Below are 20420 nucleotides of genomic sequence, written 5' to 3' on the forward strand. Positions count from 1 at the left end.
CGCTATTGAATCCGAGGCTCAGGAGCCCTGGCCAGAGGTCCCGGCTCCTTGGGTTTGGTCCTGGTGTTAAAGTTAAGATGTAGCATCTTAACTTTAAGATGTTTTGCAGCACAGCGTAAAGCCTGGACAGGAACTCAGAGGGGCAAGTGTAGCCAGCTGCAAAGAAGACATCAACCTGTAACTGACCACATGCTGTGTACAAGCAATGGCCAAGCCCTGGGAATGAATCCCTGTCTCCTTTACTTGCTGCAAGCAAATAAAACTACCTTGCGACAACCATGTCTGGTTACTGAATAGACATCCCTTGAGTTCGGTAACACTATCTCTGATGGGGCAGGGGTAGGGACACAATGGAGCCAGTGGCTGGGAATTCCCATGGAATCGCTTAAAAATGGAGGCCAAGCCGGGCAAAGCACAGGCATGTTGGCCAGGAAATCAGAAGTAGAAGTGAAACCTAGGGGTGGGGTTGGGGAGGCAGGATGGGGCAGTCTCCGAAGTCCCCCATGGGCTCACCCTTGGCCCCCACCCCAGGCTTCTTCCCTTTCAGATTCCCCTACCTCTCGGGCCCGCCGGGCCCGCGCCCTCCCACAGCTGCACACCTCCTGGGTGAGCTTCCGGCTCTCCCACCTGCAGCCCCTGGACGGGCCTCTGCCCTCTGTCACACCTCTGGGTCCTGGCCCCATTATGCAGCTCACAGGGCAAAGCTGGAGCTCCAGGGCCCTGGCGTCTCCACTGCTGCCCCGGCAGGGAAGGGGGTTGGAAGCCGTCACTCCTGCCCTGCCAGTGAGAGAAGAGCCCAACAGACCCTGAGTTCCAGGGGTGCAGCCCCAGCCAGGGATCTGAAGACAAGCAAATTCACTCTTAGCCAGGATCTGTTCACCAGGAGAAGGTGCTGGAGCTGTGAACTGGCAGGATGGCTTAACCGGAATTCCAACGAATTGCTGGGGGCACAGTGTGCGCTAGTGTGAAACTGAGGGACTCCAAGCTGGGGAGGTCCCAGCCTAAAGGGGGAGCATAGTTTTGTGATTTTGCCTCTAGCAACCCTCCAAAACCCCCTCAGAGCTATGGCAGGGGGAGGGGAAAGTTGTCATTGTGAAGTACACCCACAGTGTTCTCCAGGGAAATGACTTTTACCAGAACTCATCCACTCTCGGGGAAGGCATTTCCCCAACTCCAGCCCCCTCTAACCTTCCAGTCTTTCCTACAGGGGTCGAGGGTGGGAAACTAAGAGACTCCAGTGAATGTCACAGCTCCAGGACACACGATTATACAACATTTCTCCTCCCAGCTCTTTACAGACACCTCAACAGGCCTCCAGGATACGAACCAGGCCACAGTTACAAGAGCTACAAGGCACTCTGTCCGAGGAGGGGTTCTCAGGGAATTGCAAAGACAGCAGGAGAAACAAAGACGCCGGAGGGATCTGCAGCCACCAGCTGCCAGGGCCACGGCAGGGACTGCAGCCCCCAGTGAGATGAGCAGCAACCCTCACACCGAGGAGGCCCGTCTAGCCCAGTGCCTGCCACCCAGGCCACCGCGTCTGGCTTTCGGGAACAAGTTGCACGGCAGGTCGAGTGACGAGAAGAGACACCGTCTGAAGGGAAAAGAGCATCACAACCAGACTGGGGAGCACACAGAATTTGGAACTGTCAGACAGGGAGCTTAAAATAACTATGAATAATACGTTAAGGGCTTTAATGGAAAAAGTTAACAACATGCAAGGACAGATGGGCAGTGTCAGCAGAGAGATGGAAACTCAGAGAAAAAAAATTTAGCCCTGGCTGGTGTGGCTCAGTGGATTGAGTGCTGGCCTGTGAACCAAAGGGTCGCTGGTTCGATTCCCAGTCAGGGCACATGCCTGGGTTTCCGGCCAGGTCTCCAGTAGGGGTCATGTGAGAGGCAACCGAACATTGGTTTCTCTCCCTCTCTTTCTCCTTCCCTTTTCTCTACAAATACATAAATACAATCTTTTTTAAAAAGAAAAAATGAAAGGAAAGGATAGAAATAAAATTAAAAAATGTCGTAACGAAAAGGAAGAATGACTTTGCTGAGCCCGTCAGTGGACTGACGGGAAAATCGGTGAGCTTGAGGGTAGGTGCACAGAAACACCCCGAACTCATCTGCAAAGAGGGAAAAATGTTTAAAAAATTAAAAAGAACAGAAGATCCAGGAAACGTAAGACAGTTTCAAAAGGGATAATATTTTACGACTGGAGAACCAGGAAGAAAAGAGAGAGATTGCAGCAGAAGAGATATTTGACGTAATAATGGCCAAGTTTTCTAACATGAATGGCAAGTACTGGAAACAACAGATCCAGGAATCTAAAAGCCCAAAAGTGGGATAAATACCCCCAAATCCACGGCTGGGCCTGTCATATGCAAACAGCGAGAACACAAAGTGAAACTCCGGAGAGGAGGCGGAGAGGGGAGGCCGCTGGCCTGCAGAGGCCCCGGAGGAGGGGGCAGCCAAGGTCTCGCAGGAAACCCCGCAGGCGGGGAGAGGGCGCCACCACGTATTTCAAGTGGTCATAGAAAAAAGCCATCAACACAGATTTCTGTACCTGGCAAAATTACCCTTCCAGAGAGAAGGAGAAAGAAGGACTTTCTCAGAAAAACAAAGCCGGCGGGTTCATCAGCGGCAGAGCCGCCTTACCCAAGTGTTGAAAGACGTCCTTCAAGGGGGAGGAAGGTGACGCAGGTCAGACACTAGGTATCGGAAGATCGCAGCAGGCAGACAAGTGACATTAACTCCGCGATGCCGTGGGGACAGCAGAAGGAGTGGGGACACTCTGTGGTCAAATGCCTGCGTTGCCCGGAAAATGGAATAGTGCTGATCCGGCCTGACCGGTGGTGACCAGAATGAGGGAGGGGCTGCAGGAGAGGGCCGCAGTGGGAGTGTTTGGCTGAAGGGGAGGCCCTCTTACCCCCTTCCTGCCCCTGGGTGAGGGCGAGAGCAGTGGGCGCAGCCGCAGGTGACTGCAGGAGGGCCACTCAGCGACAGGGTGACGTGCTGTCCTGTCACTCTAGCCTGGGAACAGGGCGAGACTGGCTCCCCGAGAACACAGATGTCTGGGCCAGGAAATGGAAACCGAGGGGAGGGAGAACAGGCTCTCTCGTTATGGACCCAGGTCACAGACGAGCAGGCCGGCGCCTGCGTGGCCAATGGCGGCTCTGAAAAGGGGGGAGCCTGAGGCCCGACAGTGGCGGGGAGAGAAGCTGAGCCCTTGGAGGACTTGGTGGCCACCTGCAGTTCCCGAAGGGCGGTGTTTTGCACGAGAGAAGGAACCCTGGGCGCAGCCTGGGACCGGTCTGGCGGAGGGTAGCGGGGTTTTCCTCTGGGTTTTCCCGGAGCGATGGGCTCTGAGGCAGGCGCCTGCCCTCCTCCCAGATGGCGAAGCTTGTGAACAAAAGACCGCTTTCCTTTCCCCACAAACCGCTGCCTCAGAATTTGTCTGTGGGTGGCAGTGGGCAGCCGAACCCCACTTCTGGGTGGCAACAGTATTACTCGAAAATGGGCTTGCATTAGTAAAAAACGTATATTTCCTCTGCACCATTTGCGCAATCTTTTCTGAAAATCTAAAACTGTCCTAAAATAAAGTCCATTAATAAAAAATTACAGTATAAAGAAACTGTATATTGCACACTCTAGGGCAACCACAAAATAATTTTTCAAAGGGGCATCATCGATACGCTTAGAAAGGAGGTGAGGTGCAATCATACCAGTAAATGCACAACTAAAACCAGAAAAGGCTGAAAAGGGGGCAGGAAAAACAAAGAGCACGTTTAATTCGTAGTAAACAGTTACACGCACGGTAACTCCTACTGTCCCGAGACGTGAGTGATCAAAACACACCAACTGTAAGACAGAGGGGATAAAAAACAATGCCCTAATGTGGGCTGTCTACAAGAAAACCACTGGAAATATAAGTATTCAGATAAGTAAAAATAGAGAAAGACACACCACCTTACTACTAATCAAGAGTAACTGGGAGGGAAAAAAGAGAATAACTGGAGTGGCTACATTAATTTCATGAAAAAGCAAACGTCAGCAATAGAGGCCGGGACAGGGTCTTCTAGGCCCTAACACAGCGGGGGCGCTGGCTGTTGAGCCCCCAGGGCAGGGTGGCAGGCACAGGCTGGGCACGCTGCTGTTTACACGGACACAGAAGCACATGAATGGACAATAGGATGAGTGAATGAATGAAATACTCTGACTTGGCTATTTCCGGGAGGCCCCAGCCGCCGCCATAGCCGGGAGGCACAGGCTGGGTGGCCTGGACAGTTTCACTGAAAGCCGTTTGGAGCCATGGGGACCTGCGGGGAGGGCATGCTGGGTATCAGGAACAAAGTCCTTCCAGCCCATGAGCCTTCCAGCCCTGTCCATTGGAGACGGCCTTGGAAGCCAGTTCCGTGGCTGAGAAAACCTTGGATTTTCTTCCACAAACCTTGGCTTTGTGATGTCAGCGGATGATTCAGGGCCCACAAAAGCTGCCTTCTTGCCCGTTCAGGCTTGGGCGGGGGGGCGGGCACCCAGCCCTGCTGTGGTCTCCCCTCCGTGACCCCAGGCAGGACCCTCCCCCTTCCTCAGCCCCAGTTTCTCCACCTCTTAAGGGGAAGAGGTGAGACCGGGCCACCGCCAGTGGCTCTGGGTGCCACTGTACCCAGGGTTGCCTGAGGGTCCAGGAACACTGCCCATGTTTCCAGGAACCCAGTGAGCCATCAGCTGTCAGAACCGAGACACACTGGGCAGCAAACACCCAAAGCCTCTTCCGGCCAGACTGGTTCAGTGTGGGCAGCCATGCATCAGCTCCCGTAAACCAGACATCTGCTAATTACACGGTCATTAGTTCCTTCTCCTGAATGACAGGGAAGGAAGGCCACGGGCCACCTGCCCTCTCTGTCTCAGGGGAGCAGCCCAGGTCCTGGTTCATCCTTCCTCACCAGGGCTCAGGCAGAGCAGAACGATGTGCTACAAGTCACCTCGTGAGCACTGGGGAGTGAAGTGGTCTCCGCTCTGCCACGCTGGCAGCCGGACCACCAGTGTGTGTGGCTTAGGGCCAGGCACGGGGCCTGTGGCCAGCAAGGGGCTTTTGTAAACATTCCCACCCACAGAAAATCACAGAGAAGGGAAGAAAGAACACCGAGGACACACCACCAGACTTTACCAATGTGCATGTCCACAAACATTTGCTTCAGGTGCCTTAAATCTTTTTAAAAACGTGAGCGGCTGTGAGCTCCAGGTGATGTGGGTTAGAAATCAAAAGCGCTGGGTTTGAGGTATAGCTCTGCAATTTGCTGTGTGACCTGGGACAGGACGCTCAACCTCTCTGTGCCTCCGTTTAGTCATCTGTCGAATGGAGATTAGTGAGACTGTTAGAAGAGTGCCTGGCACACAGTGTGCGCTCAATAAATGGAGCTACAACAGACCCTCCCTCCACCCCCCATCAGCTTCGCAGCATTTCCTCTGCTGGAGGGAAGTTGTCCTGATGGTGGGCGTGTGCAAGGACCACAAAGAACAAAGTAACCTTCTGTGTCCCAGAGCTCCAGTGGTCTCTCACCCCACACTTTTTCTCCCGTGACTTGCCCTTTCCCCTCCAGCCAGTGTCTGGGACTCTGCTAATAAGGCAGAGTCGTTCCTGTAACTGCTGTCTACAGTGTCACCTTCTGAAGCTGCTGCAAATCACCAAAAGGCTCAGACTGTCCCCGGAGACCTGCCTGCGCACCAACCTGCTGTCCCCAGAGACCTGTCTGCTCGCCAACCTGCTGGTCTCTTTCCAAAACATCTGTTTTTAAGTTCAACCTTGGAAAAATAAATAGTAAGAGCGGAAGACAAACAACGCTATTGAAGACCTGTTGCTGCGCCCGGGCTTTGCCCGCGTCACCTCGGGCAGTCCTCTCACGGGGGAGCTGGCACCCGGGAGCTGTCTGGCATCAGGCCTCGGCCTTCAGTTCCCAGTGGGCCACCAGAACCAGGAGGCCACTCTGCCCCCAGATGCGGTCTCCGCTGCCCCCATGCCTGTAGGACTCCTGAGTCTCCCCAGTTAGTTATCCTGAGTCTCCCCAGTTACCCTGAGCCTCCGGGGGACTTGCAGGAACTGAGGGGCAAGTTTGCTGGTATTGTGCATCCGTGACCCCCACCCCCAACCTGCCTGCACCAGCCTATGTCCTTGCTCCTTTCTTGGGCACAGGCCACTGATGACAACAAGGTTGGGGTCTGAGCCAAGCTCCGTGGCAGGACACTCCCCTGGGGAGGGAGAAGGCACAGGTGGGAACGGGAGCAGACTCCGCCTCCTCCTTCTTGTCCTCCAACTTGTCACCAGCTGTGTGGCCTTTTGGCTCTAGCTCTCTTATGATCCCGCTGATAATCCAGCTAAGCAGCAGCAACTGTGGCTTTGACAAAGCAGTCCACGGTCTCAGCCACCCTCCAGCCTATTCTGCAGGCCCTGGCTCCCGGCCGCTCCTGCAGCCTGGGGCCAGGGTGGGGAGCGAGGCCAGGAGAGGAGGAGAGGAGGCTAGGGCAGCAGCGGAACGCTGACACTGGGCTGAGCTCAGAGCCCAGAGCCCTGGTGCGGTGGCCTGGGAGCTGGTGGCCACGCAGACAGTACTGGCCTCGGCCGCAAGGACAACAGGCTTGGTGGGCCAGAGGTGTGAGCTGACGGTTGTTGGTGTCAATTCAACACCAACAGGAATCCCCAGTCTGGGGTGTAGCAAAGAAGGAAGCCCCGTTCAGCACAAAACAACTCGAATGGGGTGCAGCGCAGCTAGGAGGTGGCCCTGGGGCCAGGCGGCGTGCTGTGATCTGGTCTGCCCCCTGTGCTCTGATCTGTGCTGAGCTGCTCCTCCCTAGTCCAGCAAGACAAGGTCAGGGTTTCAGCCCCACCATCCAAATGCAGTCCTTGCCGGAAACAGAAAGTGGGCCCCCAGAACCACAGGGAAGCTGCTTAAATGAACAGAAATCCCCACCCCTGGACCAGGAGATCTCTCCTCATGCAAATGAGGACTCCGAGTTTTCGCAGCTGGATCGACCAGCTCTGGCTGGTCAGAGCTACACAGCTTCCACTGGATGGAGGAAGCTGCATCCTGTTGGTGGAAATAGAATTCCAGGGACTCCTCTGTAAGGACGGATGGCAGGGACACAGTGCGGGCAGGCGCTTCGGGGCAGGTTTCTCCGTGACCTGCAGTTTGCACGCAAGGCCCCAGTGTTCAAATGGCCGCTAGGCTCTGGGTTTTCAAAATGTGAGCCCAGTAGCCCTAAGCCAAGTAGCACAGTTGGTTAGAGTGTCATCCTGGTATGCCAAGGTTGCAGGTTCGATCCACAGTCAGGGCACGTATAAGGCTCGACCAATGAGTGCAATAAATAAGTGGAACAACAAATCAGTATTTTTCTTTCTCTCTCTTCCTCTATCTCTAAAATCGATATATATTTTAAAGCTTTGAAAAGTTTGAGTCCAGTTAGCCACCTGAAACCTTCTTAGTAGGTGTCTTCTCTCTGAGGACCCACAGGAATAAATGACCCTTTGCTTATTCTGAGGGGCCCGATGACCAGCATGCGGGCCAAAGTGTGCCGTGCAGAGAAGAAAGTGTCCTAGACTCCGCAAAGTCCTGGGCCCGAATCTGCACTCTGCTTCTAATCCGACCTTGGAGAAGTCCCTCCTTGAGCCTCAGTTTCCCATTGGCACCACGACCAGGTGGCCCAGCCGTCCTGAAGGAATTCAGAGTTCAGAGGTTCTCTTCTGACCTCTTCCGCGCTGTTCTGTAGAGTATGGGCTCTGGGTACCTGTGTGAGGGGCGGGGTGCACAGGGCGCCACGGTCAGGGAGTCGGAGAAACGCCACATTCCAAGCCCCTCCTGCACCTCCGCACCTCCACTGAGGTCTCCGAGCAGCCCCGCAGTCCAAGCCTCACCCACCCATCTGCTTGTATGAGACTTGTTTTCTCAGCACACCCGTCGCCTTGATACACAGCTAAGCCAGGACCCGCACCCCCCTATTTCCTTACCTGTAAAGGACTTGGCACTCTGGCCTTGGCAGGGGTGGGGAAGGGTTAGATGCAGTGTGCAGTGGAAGGGGATCCCCAGAGGGGTGCTGACAGGCGTCACCCCTGCCCCTGCATCTCTAGAGCAGAGGCACCTCCATCCCCGGCCCCTTGCCTGGGGGAGATGTTTGCTTGCCCTGAGCCCCTAAGCGCACCTCCCCAGAGGGGCCAGGGGCTGGGAGGTTTTCTGGAGCCAGGTGTGGGGGCTCCTGCCTCCCGGGGAGCCCAGCACGACCTCCCTCTCCTCACCTCCAGCCCCGCGAGGAATGCATGCCAGTGTTGCTTGTGTCCTGTCACGCTCCAGAGGTGGGGGCTTCAGCCGCACTCTGGGGAAGCCCTAACTCCATGCCCTGTCCCTGCGCCACCCACTTCCCCCAACCCGGGCCCCAGAGGAACCAGCCGAGACCTTGAGTTCAGATTGTAGCCTCCGGGATGGAGAGAGAATAAATTTGTTTAACCTGCCTGGTCTTGTGGAACTTCGCTAAGGCAGTCCTAGCAAACCGAGACAGGACCTCTGTGACCTGGGAGGCCCTGAGTCCCTGTCGTCCTGACTCTCCCCACCCTGACTCTGTCCTGCCCACTTGCCGAAGGTGGTCCTGGGCACACCCTTCTCCTCTGTCACCCCCTGGCTCCTCTCACCCCCCACAGTGCACATCACCTGCACCTCACTTGCCCCTCACAGCCACCCTCCAGGGCTCGGATTATTATTATTAACTGCATTTTCCAGAGGGGGCAGCTGGGGCTCTGGTATGTCAGGACCGGAGGACCACCAGAGGCACCCGGTCAGAAGCTCCCACTGCAGGGGTGAAAGCTGCCCGTCGAGAAGGCATTTCTGTAGAAATGGGGTGGCAGGAAGTGGGGGGAGAGGATGGACACAGGGAAGGACAGCACCCTAAGTGGCCGGGAGCTTTGGGCAGCAGGGCCTGGTCTCTCTTGTTGCAAACAGCTGCCTGCCTGGCGTGTGGTGGGTGAGTCTCCCCCTGTGCAGGGCTTGTACCCAATGGCTTCAGACCCTGCCCATTGCTGAGGTTCCAGAAACTGGACCCTGAGCTTGCTGGGGCCGAAACCATGGTTCTGGAACCAATGGGTGCTCAGCTAAGCCCAGACTTTCTATAGGTGCCTAAAAGATCACCAGGAGAAGGAGCTTAAACCAAGGAGATATGCTCAGCCCTTGCGGGGGGTCTTTCCAAATTGGAGTTGGCAGAGTAAGGGGTGAGCACCCCACCGTTGGAGGCATGCAAGTAAGTAATTGCTGAGTATGTCCTGTCAGTGCTGCTGTAACTGGGGGAACATGTGGTCACTTCCAAGTTCTTTTCTGTCACTGCGGGTCCATGAATATTTAAATCTGTCATGTATTTTTAACAGGCAATGCTTCTATGTTGCTCTGAAATCCAAAAGCACAAAACTAAACCCAATGAAGAAGGCACCTTCCGCCCTCCGCCCCAGCCCACAGGCCTGCTCCTGGGAAACCCCGAGCAACGCCGGGCCCCCCTGCGATTTTGCAGGCTAGGCGGGCGCCAGCACACACACTCTATTTTTAAATAAACACACGATCACGTTATTTTTGTATTTATGCGCTGCCTCTTGCTTGTTTCCCTGACAATGGATTTTGAGCAGCAGCCTGACGATACGGGAAGTTCCCTGCCAGATGTCCACATCTGTGACATGGGAGAACCCACCTCACAGGGGTGTCAGGCGACAACATTTTCCCGGTAGCTCCTGGCTCGCCTTCTGGGTCCCTGAGGAAGGTCTTGGGGTCAGGAGAGGTGCCAGAGTCCACCCAGCTCGTGTGGCCACAGCAACTCCTCAGGCCACCAGGGGGCCCTGTGGAGCTGCCGAGTCCTGCTGGGGGCCACACCACGTCCAGAGGTGACCAGGACACCGCGGGAGGATCCTTGGGAAGAGGGGCGGAGCACTTGGGCTGGGGCTCTGCGTTTTGGATTTCCAGAAGCCTGTCTCTCTGTCGATTCTCCCACTGTCCTCCCTGTCCTGACGTCTGGGACAGGAAGCTGAGCCGACCTGTGCCCGGACTCACCTCTCCTGAAAAGAATGGAAGTTGCTAAGCAATCTTTGTTGTTGTTTACATTCAGAGAAGACAGGGAGGGGGACGGTGCCCTCCACAGCAGCCCGGCCCACCTGCCCTGCCGGCTCCATCCCTGATGCCCCTGGTTCACAGCTGCCTTAGCAGCGCTCCCTGGGGGACCTTGGTTCCCAGGGGCGCCTCACGGCCTCTTCTCTGTCCATTTGCCTGTCTCCAAAGGCTCCTTGTGAGTCCTCCTCTCCTGCATGTGTTTGTGCTGCTGTCTCTGTCTGGGCTGTCCCCGCCCCTGTCAACCCCGGGCTGGCAAAGCCACCCTTTCTGGCCACCTGCAGGCTGGGCACCCTCCTTGTGGGAGCCCACCGGGCCGGTTCTGGGTGCTGACTCCCCCATCCTGAGACTTGACCTCCAAGCCCAGAGCGGGGGAAGCCAGTGGGCCCCGTGCCAGAGGCCGGGGGTGGTCTCGGGCTGTGTCCCCTTTTTCCTCAATCCCAGCTGGCAGGACAGAGCAGAACAGGACTGAGCCGGAATCTGGACGGGCAGGCGCAGGGAAGCTGGGAACCTGTTTGGCAGGCTCCTCCCAGGCCACTCAGCTCCCTGCTCTGGGAACCGGGAGGTACAGGGTTGGCAAACCCAGGGGCCTGGACCCCCTCCCTGACCAGCAAGCCGACTGGCCTCACCATCCCAGAGCCAACGCCCATCGGGACCACAGGACTGTCCCAGCCACACCAGCCCATCGGTTAACACACGTGAGGCCAGCCACTCCCGAGTCAACGTCACCCACACTGCTGGTCTCTGTGACCCCCTTCTCCTCCCACATGAGGACAGACAGCTCCCTCTTCGGCTGTCCCCACATGAAGGGATAAGAATGCAGACTTTTACTGAGGTCTAGTGTACTCAGTTCTCACTATGACCTTGAGTTCAGCACTACTGTGCAGATGGAGAGGCAGAGCAGCAGGTGAAGCCTCTTGTCCAGAGTCACACAGGGAGCATTGAAGTCCAGGCAGATGGGCCCAGGTGCCTGCTCCTAATCAGCAGGACGCACGGCCTTTGGCAGTAGGCGGACTTAGCTTGGGGCAGGGGCATCACTGCTTTGTAAAACCAAATGCCTCTGCTCCCACGAGTCCTGTGCTTCAAGTCCTCTTTCTAGGCAACAGCAGGCCTTTCCTTTTACTGCTTAAAAGCTGTAGTTTTTCCCTGGCTGGTGTGGCTTAGTGGGTTGGGCTCCAGCCTGTGAACCAGAAGTTCACCAGTTTGATTCCTAGTTAGGGCCCATGCCTGGGTTTCGGGTCAGGTAACCAGCTGGGGGTGTGTAAAGGCAACTGATCAATGTATCTTTCACACATCGATGCTTTTCTCCCTCTCTTTCTCCCTCCCTCCCCCTCTCTCTAAAAGTAAATATATAAAATATTTTTTAAAAGCTGTAGGTTTGTATAAGAATAAATTTTTGTCATAGAAAAAGATAAAAACTCAGAGTGCCTCTGAATTTTCAGTGTTCCCACTCACAAATCACAGGTGCCCCACCAAATGCATCCAGGAGCAATGGGCTGGAGTTTCTGCCCAAGTTCAGGGTCTGGTGAGGCGGGGGAGGCCTGGCACCTTTGACCTGGGCTCACGGGTCCAACCCAGGAGACGTGGCCTCACATCTTTGGCAGAGCCCTGGGCCCGGCTGGGACAGGACCTGCCTAATTCTGGGCACCAGCCAGGCACTTGGCCCCAGTGACGCAGTCACCTGCCTGCCTGGAGCACCGGCCTCAGTTATAACAGTAATTATAACTATTATTAGTGTCCCATTGTGATGATGGTGGTGCCCAGGGGAGGCCGTTGGGCCTCGAGGTCAGGAGATGAGACTGTGCCGGGCAGACCTGGCACACCCGGGCTGTGGGAACTCAGGCCAATGACTTGGCCTCCCTGCGCCTCAACCTCCTCCTCTGGGAAGTGGGGTGAAGTTTCCGAGAGGCACCCACTCCTGTGGGCTGTCTGGTGGCAGCGATGGGACCTGGCCTAGCCCGCTGGGGACAGAGCCTGAGCTGCAGCTACAGGAAGGGGGGCCCCGTGGCACTGCCGGGTGCGTTCAGGGTGAGCCCACAGCCCCCACCGAACCTGCAGTCCAGGGTTCCTGCACCTGCACCGCCTGCTGGTTAGCAGTGGACGAGGTTTCAGGGCATCCACCCCTTGATGCCAGAATGTTCACAGGGACCGAGCTGTAGGCAAGCCCAGGAAACTCGTCTCCCCATCGCAGCTTCAGGGGTGCCCACGTTTGAAGACAATTTGGGAGAAAACCCCCCCCACCAATAACGTGTTAATTGGTACAATTGACCTTTTGCACCTGAATGCAGGTTCTCCTGGCTGTCCCTGCTCAGTTCCATTCTGTTGGTTGCAGTTTCTGGTTCACCTGCTGAGGTTCCTGGAAATGCCATGCTCTCGTGGGTGTTGCCGTTGGCACATCTGATAAGCAGAGGTGCCTCCTGCGGTTCCAGATGCTGATTACAATGGGCCGGGCTGCAGGTGGAGGCTATAGCCGACCCTTAGAGACCCTCCTTCTCCAGGTGGCACTGGGTTTATTTTTTATTATTTTTATTTTAATTTAAAGATTTGAGAGAGAGATTGACTTATTGTTCCACTTATTTAACATTCATTGCTTGATTCTTTTTTTTTTAAAAATGATTTTATTTATTTATCTTTAGAGGAGAAGGGAAGGAGAGAGGGAAAGAAATATCAATGTATGGTTGCCTCTCGTGCATCCCCCGTGGGGAACTGGCCTGCAACCCAGGCATGTGCCCTGACTGGAAATCGAACCGCTATCCTTTGGTTCGCAGGCCTGCGCTCAATCCACTGAGCTACACCAGCCAGGGCTCATTGCTTGATTCTTGAATGTGCACTGACCAGGGATCGAACCCCCGACCTTGGCATATTGGGACGATGCTCTAACCAACTAAGCTGCCTGGCCAGAGCCATGCACTGATTTTCAAAGCATCGTCTCTGGGTCACTCTGTCCAGGGAGTTGTGACCCCTCCTCCTAACCACCCTGTTCTTCAGCCCGCATTTTCCACTTCACCCAGAGGACAACAGAAAGAACTTGTTCCCAAGACACGCTAGTGTCTGTCCCACCTGTGTGCCTTTGCCCACAGTGTCCCCTCTGTGTTGGACGCTCTGTCCTTCTTCCTCACCTGGTTGCCTCCCACACCTGGACTTCTCCTTGCCCAACCCCCCCAACCCAGCAGGCTCCCCCAGGCCCTCAGTTTCCTGCTCTCGGCGGCACCCTTGCACTGTGCTGGCCCATCTGCCTACCTGCCCACCCCCATTTACAGCCTGAGGCCCCAGGGTCCCCGAGCCCAGCCAGAGCTGGGTCCCTGGAGAGGCAGCATTGGGCTGTCAAAAGACTCTGGGCTTGGGGCCAGGCAGACTTGGGCAGATGGCTGACGGTGCTGGAGCTTGTTTCCTCATTTGTTAAGTTGGGATCCTGGCCCCGTTAGGGACGGGACGAGGACCACGTGTACAGAGTGCTGGGCCCCTGGTGGACTCTCGGCCTTCACTGGCTGAATGCATGAGCCATGGTTCTTGCCCTCAAGTTCACAGTCTGGCCAGGAGTGGAGGAGGGACAGAGAAGTGCGCAGAGGAGACCGGTGTGCTGTCGGAACCCCCAGGAGGGGGCACTGATTCTGCCCCGTGCTGGGGGGCTGGGCGGGCCTCGCAGTAGAGGGGGTGTGTGTGCAGAGGGCGGAGGAGGCTCCTTGCCGCCGCAGCTCACAGAGCCTCCTGGCTTCCAGAGCGAGCTGTGCTGCAGCCCCGCCGGTGCCGGCCAGGGTGTACGCACCTGTGTGTCCGGTTTCTCAGGGTGCAGAGCAGCCCTCGGCCCTCCCCGGCCGGCTCTGAGCACCACAATTCCTAAGGTGTGAGTCCAGGGACATCCTTCTCCATCAACTCGAGGTGGTGAAATGAGCCCAGGCTGGGAGAATTGGGGTGAGTTTTGGAAGTGTGCCTTTGAGGGTACGATAGCCATGCTGGGTGGGGGAGGAGGGCTCCCTGGAGCTGCTGCTCCTGTGGCCTGAGGACTGAGGGGTGTTCCCAGCTGCTGGCCGCTGCCACTGTGCCCCAAATCTCACCATCATCCACCGCCCTTCTTCAGACAAGGGCTACTATTAACACAGAAATATTTAGTCTGGGGAAGGGAACACTTTGCTGTCTTACTGAAGGAAGGGAAAAGAAGATGCAAAGTCACTTTTATTGGGCACCTACTGCTTGTGACGGGCACCCCTATCACCCCCTTTGAATCCCCAGGTGGCTGAGTTGCTCGCCCTGCAGATGAGAGGACGGACGTCCGGAAGGGCAGGGGGTTGCCAAGGGCTCGCAGGGCCCGAGCTGGAGCCCAGAGCTGACTCTACCGTGCCCCGCTCACACAGGGCTTCTCCCCTCTCCCTCTGAGCATGGCTCCCTGGGGTGTGACGCAGACAGTGCCAGGGTCCTGGGGACCCCAGCCCTGGCTTCACCGCAGCCCCGCCTCCAGCCAGCTCTGTGGCCCCAACAATCACATCCTGGCTTGGAGTTCTCTCCATCCAGGGATGCGGCAGTGGGAACATCTACCCCAGCGTCCCGCAGGGACAGAGGGAGATGGTAAATGGGGTCACACAGGGTCTGGGCTGGGGCTCAGCTAAGGACAAGTGTGTATTCTTACCAGCTCAGGGTCAGGCATTTGCAGCTCCAGGACAGTCTTTCGAAGGAGGTGCCCGTGCACCTGACCTGACAGGCAGGGCTCCCCGCCCGCTCACAACAGCTGGGGCTGCCCTGAACCGCGTGGAAGCCCCAGCCCCCCTGCCCACCCCAGGAACAGGCACTCTGGCTGCCCTGAGACCAAAGAGGGTCCTGGCCAGGGGAAGGGCAGCTCTGGGGTGGGACTGTGGGCACAATTCCCCTCCCTCGGGAAGGGCAGAGGACAGCCACCCGTGGTGAACTGTGGACAATGGCAGGGACAAGTGGTCAACGGGACAGGGCACACAGTGGCCTTAATGTAATGACTTGTGAATGAGTGGCCATCTTTGCATCTCCATGTCCGAACCCGCATTTCAGTGGGCCTAACGGACAGAGCAGGATGAGCACGGGGCAGATAGTGGGAGAGGGTGGGTGCTCGGCCCAGGGAGCCCGCCGCAGCACCTCCGAGACACAGTTGTAGCACCTGAGCTTGCTCACCTCCAGGAGCACAGGCTCACTACCTGGAGTCTGACACAGCGAGGACACTGGCCCTGTTTTCAGAGTCCACGGTCTGGAGCGGGAAGTGCGTGGGGCCGAGAGGATGGTTCCCCAGGGCGACCTCTCTGTGCTCCTGCGAAGCTGTTCCCAGAGGGAGAAGAGCCGGGCCGTCCCGTAGGTGGGTCCTGGAGACCCCACCTCCTCAGGGAAGGGGGTCTGTGTTCAGGTGGCTGCCAGGAGCCTGCAAAGGTGGTGGCTCCCTGGGCCCTGTTTGCTCTGACAGCCAGGGACCGGAAGCAGTCACCAGCCTTACGTCACAGGAAGGGGCCAGAACTATCTTTTCCCTCTGGGCATGCCAGGCGGGACTGGCCGGCTGCCCCTCCCTGGAGCCAGAGGAAGGTGGATCCTCATCCCTGCTTGACTAGGTTGGGTTTGGGGGGTGGAGAGCGGGGGCATGTCTGTCCTTCCACTCGGGAACCCCACTTCTGGGAACCTCTGCGAAGAGAACAGCCCGGCAGGGAAACCAGCCGGTGCACAGACACGCCCCTGAGGAGTCGTTTCTAACTGGACAGCCCTGGAAACAGCCTGTGTCCAGCAGCGGGGCAGCCACCATGCAGGGGTGTGAACTAGGACAGCCGAGGAGGCGGGGGCGTGGAAGTCCTCCATCCGTCCTCACCTGTGACTCCTGAAACCCCCACTCTGGCGAGAGACCCCTGGTGCAGGTGAAGCAGGCGGCCCCTGGATTCCCCCGGAGGTGGTGGGTCAGAGTCTTCAAGGAGGAACCTGGCTAACTGGGTCCCACCAGATCTGTCAGCAGGCAGATGTGGGGAACGCTGCTCTCGGCGAAGACTGCAGCCCAGCGATGCTTTTACTTAAACCTCGTTCAGCCTTTGTCATTGCATCTGTGAAATGGGTCTGCCCTGGAGGTGCGGGGAGGGTTAGTGATGTAGATGAGGAAGGGGGGCTGTAATCAATCTGACGAATGCACCCTCGTGGGGTGGTCTGATTATAAACGTCCAACTGGACAGATCACAGTGGGTGGCCCCCCAGGCACCTAACTTTTACCTACAGCTTTGCCTTTGCCACAAACAGGCCCTGTTTGCTGTTCCTGTGCATCCAGCTTGGAAAGGCCAGTGTGACCGTCTTTCTCAGGCCCCAGGGAGGCGTGCCCACCCTCCAGGGAGCACAGGCCTTGTTGACCACCCAGCAATCTGCCCCCCTTCCCGCTTGCTGGATTCACACCCAGGCTTGTGTTATTACTAGGTAGACATCTCACTGGGAAAGGTGGAGGCCCAAACAGGTCGTTCTGGGGAGTGGGGGAGGGAGGGAGAAAAGGAGAGCCACTCCCTCTCCTTCCCAACACCGGAGTGGTATTCGATTTATTTTCCAGCCGTTGTGCCTGCCTGGGAGCAAACGCACACTGCTGTTCTCAGGAGCCTCCGAGACCTCGCTTCCTGGCAGTGTCGTCGGTTTGTCTCAGATGAGCTTGTAAAAGCCCCTGCAGGTTCCGCTGCGGGTTCCACTGCTTCCTGCAGGAGCAGTAAGATCGAGGACAGGGTGGGTCGGTGCCCTGCGGTCTCTGTGAGCCACTGTCCCCCCTCCTTGTGTGGCCTGTGTCTCCCCCCTCCCCTTCCCCCATCCTGTCACCGCAGGGGGAGTTTCCTTCTTCCTGTTCCTTCCTCCTGGGCCACAGCGGACTCCCCGAGGCCTGGGAGCTGCGGGAAGGCTTGCACCCCTTTCTGTAGGGCCTTTCCTGCACTCCCCCTGCAGAGGACCCTCGGACAGGAGGGGTCCCTGCCCTGAAGTTCAGTGGGGCTGCCGCTCCCTGGCTCTCCCACAGGTCTGTCACCTGCCTTGGTAGTGGGCTGCACCTGCAATGGGGGGGAGCCATTATGAACCCCCAACATATACAGATGAACCTCGACTTCGGTGGATCAGATGGGCATGAGAATTCCCCCTCCTCCTCACAGGCCTGCGGAGGATCGGGGAGGAAGCTGCGTGCTGGAAGTGGCTGAGAATGTGGGGCCGGCCCAGCAGGCAGCCCTGGGGCCTGGGGTGCCACTGAGGGGGGTGGGGGTGCTTCCATAAGGGGCATCCCTGCTCCTCCTCCTCGCTTGGCCAGCTTTGGTTGACATTTGCACACATGATGTTTGCACTGTAAACAAAATAATGCATGCACTTAAGTTAAAAAAAGATTAAACGACACTAAAATGTTGGGAAGGAAAGGAAGTGGCTCCTTTTCTTCCTCCCTCCCCCACTCCCTAGAGCGACTGGTTTCCACAGTGAGTTGCTCCTTCTGGTTTGGCCCTCCACGTTCCCCAATAAGATGTCTACATCGCTATTTCTAGATTTCTCAATTTTGGATATTCCTCTTGCCTTTCTGTTGTGACAGATGAGGTTTCAGCCCTCTTAAACCCGCCCACTCTGGAACCGACCCATTGGAGGACTTGATGCAGTCCTCAGTTAACCGGCCAATGGAAACACTCTTCTGAAAGTCAGGAACGGTCAATGACAGGGAGGGTTCCGTTCCTTGTAGAGTTTTGTTCCTTTGTGCCCTGGGGTTAATCCCTTTTCAAAAACACTTGCAAGGTGTCTATCTATACGTGTCTTCCTAATCTTCCCGTCTGATCTGCTCTGAACCTGGTGACTGTGTGGTCGGACACTCAGGCATTTGGTTGTCTGATCTACCCCCTTTCCACCGTCGTCCAGGCTGGGCCTGACCCCAGGCCTCTGATGGCTTCCTGCACAAACCCCGCCCCCTGGGGTCTGTCCCTTTGTGCCTTGAAGGGCCCTGCCTTCTGGGTTTTCTGTCAGCTCCTCAGAGAATGTACTCAGAAAGCCTCTAGAAGGTGCGCAGCAGTCATTTCTTTAAAAACAATATTTTATTTATTTATTTTTAGACGGAGGGGAAGGAAAGGAGAGAGGAGAGAAACATCAATGTGTGGTTGCCTCTTGCACACCCCCTACTGGAGACCTGGCCCGCACCCCAGGCCTGTGCCCTGACTGGGAGTCGAACCATCAACCCTTTGGTTTGCAGGCCCGAGCTCAGTCCACAGAGCCACACCAGTCAGGGCTCACAGCAGTTCGTTTCTGCTGTGACCTTGCATTTCTGAAAATGTGTATATTCCAGTCTCATCCTTGCCTATTTCTCTCTGTGGGGAGGAAACCTTTTCCCTCAGGTTTTAAGGCAACTGGTGGCTCAGTCATCTTGTAGCTTCCACTGTTTCTAACGGGGAGTCCAATGCCAGGCTTCACACACATATATTAATTTAAAAATACAGGCCCCAGCCGGGAAGCTCAGTGTGCTCAGGTCGCAGGTTCAATCCTCAGTCAGGGCACAGACAAAAATCGGCAATGAATGCATCAGCGAGTGGAACAAGAAGTTGATATTTCTCTCTTTCTCTTCCCCTTCCCCCTCTCTAAAATCAGTAAAATAATAATAATAAAAATAAAAATACATGCACACAGCTTCAGAAATCAAATGAAATGATAAGGCCTACTAAGACAAACAGAAAAACCAGTCTCCTGCCTGGTATCTCTGGCTCCGGACCTCTGCTTCCCAGAGGCACCTCGTCTTCTGTCTCCAACCCACACCCAACTCTTGCCACTGCCTTGCGCTCCAGGCCAGGAGGGGTCAGGCCGCCGACTCCCCTCCCCGGGCCGGCTGCTCCCCCAGCCTCCCAGGATGGCTATAGCACCATTTTTGGTTCAATCAATATTGTTTACATGTTCTGCTGTATAAACACTTCAGCCAACGGAGCCACCATATGTCCTGCGACTTCTGGGTTTCCCTGGGATTAATAATTGCCTCTTTGTTTGACTTGCTTGAGTTAAGCGCTCCTTCACCACCCAGCTCTGATGTTCCTCCCAAGACAGCCGAGCCCCCAGGGGACCCTCGAGTCTTGTTCTCTGTCTTGGCCAGCTCCTCCCAGACCCTCCCTCCCGCATCTGGTCTGCACTGATTGCTTCCAGCCCCGCCCTCCCTGGGGGTCTCTTACACTCGTTCCCTGCATGTCATATCTTCTTGTTTCTGGGTTCATTTCTAATTTTAGAGAAAGGATGTCTGGGAGATCACTTTCTTTTTTTTTGAAAATGTCTTACTCTACCCCTGCACTTGACTGATTAGGTACTGAAATAATTTCCGCCAGAAAGCTGAAGGTTTGCTCCGAGTTTCACAGCTCCTGGAGGGCTGCTGAGGGTCAATGTCACTCCAACTGCTGGTGCTTTGTATGTGGCCTCTCTCTCTCTTTGTCTCACTCTCTGCAGGTTTTTGGGATCTGCTCAGTTCTGGTGTTCTGATGGGCCTAGTGTTGCCGGTGGAAGTGGGCCTCCTGTGGCGTCATGAGAAAAAGCATTTTCAGGGACCCACAAAAGGCATGAGGTCAGTGGTGAGATTTATTCGCTAAGCAAAGTCAAAAGGGTGCTCCTCCCGCGCCCCACCTCTGTCTGTCCTGCCATGGAAAATCAGGGCTAGAAACAGAGTCCATGTCCAGAGATGCCCTGTCCACGCTCCATCCTGGGGGGCTCGCGCCCCCTGCTGCAGGCCCAGTGGATGCTGAACCGCGAGGTCGCCTGTTCCCAGGTGAGAGAGCGCATGTGCATGAGGTGAGTGCAGGTTGCCAAGAGAAAGACAGAGAGAGGTTTTTTGACTTCTTTGTTCCCCTGGGATCATATCCAGGAACTTCTTCAAAATAACCAATCGACTTCCCAAGCTTTCAAGGGCTTTCAACGGGTCCACCCCCTAATTAGACTGACAGGGCTCTATGGTCAGGCACCAGCCCTCGACCTCAGCCCCACCACAATACGGTGCTGGAGGGGGGAAGGGATGAGTGTTAATCCCCTAGGTGGAGCCGAGCAGAGCCGTGGTCCCCTGGGGTGCGAAGCTGGAGCTTCCCGGTGAAGCCAGCAGGCTTATGCTCCCCAGTTTACTGAGCTCCATGTCTAATTCCCTCTGCTCTCTTTCTTATTAATAACTAGTTAATCACCTACAGTAACACTGCTATAGTCTTTTCTCTTCTTCACTTCTATACTTTTGAAGGGGGCTCAGATGTTGGACAGATTTTAGTTTCAGGCAATCGCTAATAAGCTTAGTAATCAGTGTATGCAAAAGGCTGTTGTTCCAGGGACTGAATGTGGGACCCACCCTGACTCCAGGAGACCACA

This window comes from Artibeus jamaicensis, unplaced genomic scaffold (assembly GCF_021234435.1).
Source record: "Artibeus jamaicensis isolate MK-2021 breed Jamaican fruit bat unplaced genomic scaffold, CSHL_Jam_final contig_444, whole genome shotgun sequence".
NCBI classification, from domain to species: domain Eukaryota; kingdom Metazoa; phylum Chordata; class Mammalia; order Chiroptera; family Phyllostomidae; genus Artibeus; species Artibeus jamaicensis.